Source organism: Anomalospiza imberbis, chromosome 1, assembly GCF_031753505.1.
Source record: "Anomalospiza imberbis isolate Cuckoo-Finch-1a 21T00152 chromosome 1, ASM3175350v1, whole genome shotgun sequence".
Taxonomy (NCBI): domain Eukaryota; kingdom Metazoa; phylum Chordata; class Aves; order Passeriformes; family Viduidae; genus Anomalospiza; species Anomalospiza imberbis.
This window is the reverse complement of record NC_089681.1, coordinates 78,445,360-78,454,337: the sequence shown is the minus strand read 5'-3', so window position 1 is coordinate 78,454,337 and position 8,978 is coordinate 78,445,360. Positions and strand designations below refer to the sequence as shown.

Here is an 8,978-nt window from a genome sequence, read left to right as displayed (position 1 = left end):
AAAATTCCCATTTGCTGAAATGTAAATTTCACTCTAACTAGAACAGAAATTCAAAATAGAGTATAGACTTCGGAAATATACCATTAAAAGTAAAAATAGAAACTAATATTACCTTTTTGTCACTCTTACACTCACATAATAAGAATTTAATAGATGAACTGTATTATCACCTTCTTGCCCAGTTGTGCCATGTCCTGCATATTTACTAAAAGTACTAATAATTCTGAAAAAGCTTTTGCATTTCTTGAAACCAATATCCTTTTACTTTACAGGGAAGAAATGGCTTTTGCTGTTCAAGTGGAAAGTATACTACACTGTTCTCTAAAAGTTTAAAACTTCTAGGTTTTTAATATAACTGTAACTTCTGGTTAAAAGCTTGAAGAATAGAACTCAAAATTAAGTTTATTTCCAAAGAATTTCAGCCAAAGCCTACCTTGAAACCTTATGTACATAAAGAACACTAGCAGAGAACTATGCCACTTTTTTTCTGTTCAGTTGCCTGAAAAATTGGAGGCATGTAAGAAATGCAAAGAAAAAGACCATGACAGACTGTGATTTGTAGAACTAACAGCTGATGACTGTCATCCACAAAAATAGCCCTAAAGTAATAAGTAAAGTAATCAAAAAAGAGAAAAAGACATTACTACTAAATAAAGTCTTTACTACCAGGTTTCATGGTTTGTTTTTTTCCCAGATATTACAGTTAAAAAGCTAACTTCAATTTTCCTTCTTGACATTTAAAACCACAACTTCATCCTTAATATTATGTAACGTATCCTAGACAGGACCCTTGCCATGTTCAATATAGGAAAATAATCTGGTTTATTCTCTGTTTGACATTTACTTTGTGTGTCACCTAATTTTGAGAGAGAAATGTGACAAAGAAGCAAGATGGAATGTCTAGCCATACATGATGTCTCTAACATATTCTTCAGCAGCAGACCTCTGGGAGGATCACAGTCTGTCATTTTCACACTGAACTATAAAAAAATAATCACAGTAAGACATTTTTGTCTTACAGATTAGTGGTGTAAGTTAAAGAGAGCTAGAATCAAATCAAATAAACTAACCATCCTAGCAAGTAATGCAGATTCTGCAGAGAGTCTTCAGACTGTCATTTATCACCATATGCCAAGACACATAAAGGGGCAGAAAGAGAAATTAAAGCATGGTGGGACACTCCACTTTCTCCCATTCCCTCTTCCACTGCCATGTACATGCGGCAAACATAACACCAGGGTGCCATACAGTGGAAAAATTTTAAAATTTGCTCATTACTTGTTTCATTGAACAGCTGCACAGGGAGCCTGCACGAGGAGGTGTGATCTGTGATTTGGTGCCAGGCATTGTCCAGGGTCTTGGTAAAGATTTTATTGATGAGTAGTAACCATTTAACAATGATCGTCATCATATTTGGCATCCTCACAGAACTTACAAAAGCCAGTAGATTCATTGAAAAGTAGTGTGTAAAAAGACACTTTTCAGGAAGAAACTGATGAAAAAAGCCAAGGGGATTAAATTCTTATCTGTTTTGTTGCCATTATTGAAGGATACCTTCCAAAAATGTGCAGCACTAATGATTAAAAAAAAAGGTGTTCAAGCCAAAAGATAAGAAAAATCTTTAAACATAAGAAAATGTCTCATATCTATAAAAAGGTGAAGAAAGATTTTTCAGAATGAAAGTGGAACATATGAGGGACCATGGCAAAAAAAAGAAAATTAAATTAATCCAAAAGATTTTGAAAAGCAATTGACATAGGAATCAACAGCAATAAACAGCAATACCTTCTTCAGACAGAAAAATAAAAAAAAATATTTAGCAAGTCTGCTCATTTAGTTGCAGATCAGGTTGTTAAAGAGTGCTTAGAGAAGGCAAGACCTGTACAGAAAAGCTAAAATTGTTCCAAAGGTTACACTATGAAAGAATTACAGCAATTCACATGCTAGAACTCATCATAGCAGATAGCTCAGCAGAGGATAAGTCTGAAATTGTGGAGGATATGGCACAAGTTGATAGCATGAAGACTCACAAGTCAGCAAGACTGAAATGGTATTTACTTTCTAACAGAACTTAGAGCAGATAAATTACTAATGGTATTTTTAAACAGGAGTTTATCAGTTTCCTTGCTACCACGCTAGGGTAGAAAATGTAGCACTGACTTTAAAAAAAAATGTTCTAGAAAGAGATATAGTAAAGTACACATCTATTAGCCTGACATCAGTATTAAACCAGTTAAGTAAAAAACAATATTAATTTGTCAGCATCTGGATCTGTATAGTCTGTTTGAAAATGGATTTTTTTAAGAAGACATCCAGGCCTCCTGCTCTTAAAAGTTTTCTGAAGGAATTAGCAAAAATGAAGATAGGATTGACTATATATCCCCCAAATGACTTTTCAAACAGTTTAAAAAAATGTCTCCCAAGGCTAGTTTAGCGAGTTCTGCTTTATAATACCTTGTTTTTAAAGGAAATCCCAAATAGTGACAGCTAAACTAAGGATAACTTCAAAATGAGCTCAACAAATATAACAAGGATATTTAAATCTAGAGAAAATAAACTAATAGGAATATTCAGCTTTTTAATGTTTTCATAATGCATTTCAAAGATTTAGGGTTATGACCTCCAAATTTTCAGACATGAAGAATGTTAGAACCTAAACCCATTTCTCCTCTGGATTCCATCCTGGGTTTGGTTCTGGTTTTTTTTTTCCCAATGTAATTTATGTTTCTGTTTATTTCTTAAATTGAAGTACCAAGTTCTGTTTGGACCTATTCCTATACAAAAACACAAATATCTGAGAAAAGTCTACTTCTTTCTGACATGGAAAATCCTTCTGAAAAGGAAATTCTTGTGACAAGCAAAACTCTCCAGTATGTCAACTGTAAGCATACAGACAATTTTTCCAGTCTTAATAGGGGATATCATTACAGAATGCATACTCAAAATGGGAAGTTTGGGAGCAAGATGCCTATTGTTTGTGTTGAAAATGGCTTTTCAGAAGCATTTCCTGTCTTTTAAGTGTGCAATTGCAATAACTCAATGGAAAATAGAAATGTTAAATTGTGTGCTTGCTCTATAGTTGGGGTTTTTTTGTGTGGGGGGGAAAGGTTTGTTTGTTTTGAGTTTTCTTTTATAGAAACCCCACATCCTTAAATAAAATTTGTAAAATAAATGGCATTTTTTTTAGCTGCACTTTAAATTAAATTTGCAGTGCAGAAATATTTAGGTCACCACAACAGGTGAAACTAAGTGGCTAGAGCCAAGAACAGAATTTAATCAGACTGCACACACTGTTGACAGATTATGTTTAACTGCATTTTTCTGATGAAGAAAAATCATTGGATAGATTTTTGAAACATACTTTAGTGAAGATTAAGGTGCCTCATTATATTAAGATAATTAGAGATTCCAGCTGTTAGTAAATCAAGAGTGAATCTCAGCAATTTTCAGTGCAACAGTTGGTATTTCCTTTGTCTTTGCTTCCAGTTAAAGAATGTTCATTATTGCCTTCAGCCTTCACAATTTTCTTTTTCTGATATAATAACCTTATTAGTTTTTTCCACCTCAGTTTAGAGAATACTATTAGTGATAGGTTTTGTCAGAATATTCATCATGGGCATTGTAATACTGAGCCTAGATGTATTTTTTTGTTTTCCTGCTGCATGGTGTTGATTACATCAACTCATAGCTCCTACAATCTATCATTATTTATGCTACTAGGATATTAAAAAAACATTTGAATTCGCTCTCCTTCAGACTACCAATCCTTTTGTTCTGTGAGTTACCAAAGCCCACAGCAGTTCTTTAAAGTCATGTCTGCTAAGACACTGTGTTATGGGAGTTGTAGATATCAGACATTGGCATCAGAGGCATCAGCTACCATAGCAATTTTAAGGTGCCCTGCTGTTTCTCAGATATCAGTTAACCTGGCTTAATGAGGAATCAAAGTGCTATATACAATAGGCTTCTGTTATGAGTTCTGTATTGAGAAAGCGTGGTGTAACAGGATGAATCATGTAAGAGTCATCAACTTCTGTAAGTGCTGCTACAATTTTATAAATTTTAAGTGTCAGAATTGTATAACTGTCTTCTCCTACTGTTTAAAAATAAGCAAGGATGAATACAAGTGTATTGGTTTTGCCTGGCCTGGTTTTTGTAGTGGTGGAGGGAGCTACAGGGATAGCTTCTGTGAGAAGCTGCTATAAGCTTCTTCCATGTCCTGCAGATCCAATCCCTGGTGGCTCCTAAGATGGATGTGCACCTGGCCAGTTAGGAATGGTGGCACATCTCTGTGGTAACATATTTAAGAAGAAATCTAAACAAAAAGTTGTTGCGCAGTTTTAATTGTGGCCAGAGAATAGCTGAGTGAGAACATATAAGGAGAACAATATGGAGACACCAAAGTCAGTGAAGAAGGAGGACAGGAGGTGCTCCAGGCACCAGATCTGGGATTCCCCTGCAGCCCATGGTGCAGACCATGGTGAAGCAGCTGTGCCCCTGCAGCCCATGAAGGACCATGGGGATGCAGAGATCCACCCGCAGCCTGTGGAGGAGCTCCACACCTGAGCAGGTGGATGCCTGAGAGGAGGCTGTGAGCCCTTGGGAAACCTGTGGAGAGAGGGGCCCTGCTTCCAGGCTGGAGCAACCTGTCCTTGAAGGACTGCACTCTGTGGAAGAGTGACTCATGCCACAGCAGTTTTGGGAGGACTTTGTGCCTGTGGGAGGGATGCATGTTGTAGCAGTTTGCAGGGAGCTGCTGCTTGTGAGACAGAGCCATGTCAGATAAATTCCTAGAGAACTGTCTCCTGTGGGAGGGACCCCACGGTGCAGCAAGGAAAGGATTCCTCTCCTCGAGCAGCAGGAGAAAATCTTGGGTGATGAACTGACCAAAACCCTCATTCCCTGTCTCCTTGCGCTGCTGCAGTAGGAGATAGGACTGGGAAGGAGGGAGGAGTGGGGAGAAGGTGTTGTTGAGGGCTTATTTTACTTATTATCCTGTTCTAATTTTGTTAGTGTAATAAATTCAATGTATATCTCAAAGTTAAGCCTGTTTTGCCTGTGAGGGTATTTGATGAGGAATTTCTCCTCGTCCTTATCTCAACCCATGAACTCTCCATTAAATTTTCTCTCCTCTGTCCAGCTGCAGAAGAGTGGGTGAGAGGCTTTGGTGTGTGCCTGGTATTGGGCCAGTGTCAACTCACTGCAACAGGCTGTTCAGAAATTTAATTAACATATTGTGTAATTTGCAGGTATTGTGAACACGGATACATCCTTCACTGGAAATGATCCTATAACTAGTTGATGTAATTTTGAGACTTGTTTGTACAGATGAGATTGAAATAAAAATAGCTTTTATACCTGTCCTGGTTTCAGCTATGCACACACATGCAGCTTTAACTTGTGAGGTGGCTTTAAACTGAGAGGTGCACTGGATCAAATGTTCACTTCTGAACTATGCAGGTAAACTTTAGAATCTGTGAAAAGAAACAGATGCTCAAAGTGCACAATTGATCTTAATCTAAAGAAAATGTTTGAAAGAGGTTATAAGATTCATGGCCTAAAACTATGAATTTCATTCTATTGACTGAAAAACTGAAGCAGCTCTCTCACATACAGATTCATACAGAGTAGATACTGAAATACTAAGAAGGAGATGAATTCCCAATACCAGACAATCAGTTTTCTTACATTCCCTTTTGAGCACAGTACTTCAACTGCAGATCTTGTGAATGACCTATTTCAAAATGTTGAGTCACAGTTACCCTCCAGCTGTTCTGTATTTGGACATTAAATATACTTCTCAGATAGGAGAAAACAAAAAACTTGCCCCTTGTCATGTGATAAAATGTCCCAATAGTAAAACAGCCCAGAGTCAATGAGAATTGTGTACACATAATGAAACGTTTAAGTATTTATGTGGACTCTCTAATTCAATTTTTTTTTTAAGTCTTATGAATACCAGTAACTAATAGGGCTTTTTGAAAATGAGAACTGTTTATATAAAGAGTAGCTTACACATTGAGATTCTTGCTAACTGTTGCACAACACATTTACAAGGGTACTAATGAAATAGAAAGCAATTAATTTTAAAAAAGCTAAATATTTAATTTCTTTACACAATACTAATTATTTTCTGGCATTCATTGCTACAAGCTATGACTAACACAAAGTCTGTAGCATTAGAGGATTAATTCTTTATATTACTGAGGGTACATCCTTAGATAAGATAATCCCCTCAGGAACAGGAGATAAAATCTTCACATTTCCAAGCATAAGAAAGAGATTTCCTGTGTGGTTGGATTACATTTCCAGGCAGGTTTGCCTGCCACTTAGTTAACATGATGATAAAGACTGCTTCCTACCTTTGCTGACACCTAAATTTTGATTAATGTCATATTAGGGAACTTTTAGTATAACTTTAGTCAGAACTTAGTTTTATCTTAATGTTTACCAAGCACAGGGAAGTTCTTTTTCTTTCTTTGAATCATTATGAGTACTTGGTGTGGAACAAAATCTTCAACATATGGGTCATCATATCTGGCATGGATATTACCAAATTTTCAGCACAGTAACCCAAACTGTGCTGAAAACGGTAAGAGGTGCATTCTTTAGAACAAAACCTGCTTGAGTTCAATTCCAATTGAAGCTTCTCTATGATCTTTATTAAATTAATTAACTTGAATTTAAGATATTGTACCTTGGCCCTTTAAGAAAATCCAAACACTTAGCTTTTTGCAGACTGGTAGCTTATCTGTCTCACAAACAGTATTTAAAGGTCAGGGTGGTAGGGGGATTTTCTTCTGCTGAAAACTAGGAACTATTGTTTAATCAGAAGCTTTATTAGTATTTTATTAGTATCATGTCATTATTTTTAAAAAAGTATTAAACAAAAATCAGAGAAGACATGTCTGTGCATACCAACATAATCTTCTAACAAGATCAGAATTTATCAGTCAAATGCAATACTGAGCTCAGAATGCCCTAGCCAGGCCTTCAGGTTTGGCTACACTGAAAGCTCCCCACCGTATTATTTCTTACCTTTTGGCTTTTTATATGTCAGGTGCAGTTGATGACATTAAGCTTCTGCTCATTTTGTGAGCCTTCATGTTCTTCCTTTGGAAATAAACAGTACACCTGACAGCAAACATCACATAGTTGAATGATCAAAGATGATGGTTGTTGATAAGCAAAACCAAAGAGGATTAAAGAGTGCTGAAAACATGCTACAGTGTAATTTTATTTTTAAATTTTTACAGATACATGCAAAATGAACATTGCAATGGCTTTTAAACCTGAGAAAACTTGACACAGTCTGATCTAAAATTCGTACACTTAAATCTAAAATATGTAACAATTGCTGTTTTCATTCAGAATTAATCTTTTGGGACTTTTTTACTTGTTTCTCTTTCTTGCTTCATTTACTTTGCAAAGTATGACATGCATGAATCCCATTATCTTGAATAGATGCATAGATGCATGGTCTTTCAATATAATATTATAGTGAGAGGATGACTGGAATTTTTGTGGCAATTACTGCTGGCAGTTCCAAAGGAGTGTAGAAACAATTAGGAATATATTCATTGAAGGTATGAGCTTCTCTGAAATGAATAAACTTTCAGACAATTTGCTGTATTTGTTGTGCTTATAGATAGCAAACATAAGGTGAAAGGATAGCCAAAAGTCAGAGATGCTGTAAGGCAAAGATTTGTTTTTATTTAAACCATGATAATAGACTTTTTTGGAGAATAATATCTGCAATCAATTTTCTTCTTAAGTTGTCAACATGAAAGTTAGCATCACTATGTGATATTCAAGTACTTCTCCATCAGCTTGGAGAATTTTGATTTGGCTTACTGGAAAAACCCTGACAGATTCAGCATGTCTACAGTACAATTCTCTAAGTAGGTCTGATTTACCCTGAATTTCACAGTGAATATTTTGTGTTTGGGTTGAGTTTTTTTTTCCCCCTGGGTTTTCTGTTTGTTTTTTTGTTGTTTTTTTTTTTTTTTTTTTTTTTTTTTTTTCTTCATATTATAGTTCCTATTTGCTGACTTGGTTTATCAGAGCTCTGGAGATACCTGCATACCCTGACAATGCTCGATGTACTTGCTGAGTGGTTGAGAGACTGGTCAATGTGTTTTAGCACAGTAAAAATTCTTTCATTAAACTATAAAAAGGCTTTTCACTACTGTTACGTAAATTACTCTGGATTCCTATAAAACTTGCAGAGTCTGGAAGAATGATGTAATGTTCAGTGTTTTGGTTTTTTTAAGCTGTTGTTAAGTCTTACTAAGATGCATTTACTTGTTAGTACTTTTCTAAATTTTCACATATCAGGTTTGACAAAGTCACTTATCTTTTAATTGGTTCTGGTAATGTCTGTTCACCTTTGCATATATATAAAATAGATGTTTTTGGTATAATATTAAAGCATTAATATTATATGATTCTTCTCCCATGAAGTATTCAAACAATATTCAAAATGCAATATATTTTTGAACAAAACTGCCAAAATTTGAAAAAAAACCCTGGAGATTAGGAACAAGATGGAATGCATTTCCACATTCTGTCGTGTGCAAAAATATTAGAATATGACTTAATAGCAGCTTATACCATGATAGCAGCTTAACAAAGTTTTGATTTATATTTAGTTCATTAATCAGGGACATGGTATAAACAGAAAGAGGATCAAAGTTTGCAGGTGATAGTAAAGATGGTTATTAAGCCAGAAAGAAAATATAAGGCAGCTGAGGGAGTAAATTAAGCCAGTGTGTACCATGATACTGAAAGAAATTAAATGTTTAAGAAGGCAAAGCAGTTTAGGAGGGGATGACACCCTGTAACTGCACAGCTGCTACAGATTTCAAAATTAAATGCACCCACTCCAGAAAGTGATCTGATTACTAAAGTGGAAAACTCGCTGTAGGATGATCAATGAGCAATTTCAATTCAAAAGTAAAAACAAAATGCTTAATAAG

The 8,978-nt window shown here is 35.5% G+C and overlaps 1 long non-coding RNA gene across 1 annotated transcript; it reads right to left on the bottom strand.

Annotated features, from left to right (window-relative positions):
- Positions 1 to 690: 690 nt before the first annotated feature.
- Positions 691 to 7,267, bottom strand: LOC137480222 (uncharacterized). The gene is made up of 3 exons (XR_011002757.1): positions 7,039 to 7,267; positions 5,359 to 5,474; positions 691 to 980 (listed from the first exon to the last, which is right to left on the bottom strand). It is a non-coding gene; the product is annotated as an uncharacterized lncRNA (long non-coding RNA).
- Between the last annotated feature and the right edge of the window lie 1,711 nt (positions 7,268 to 8,978).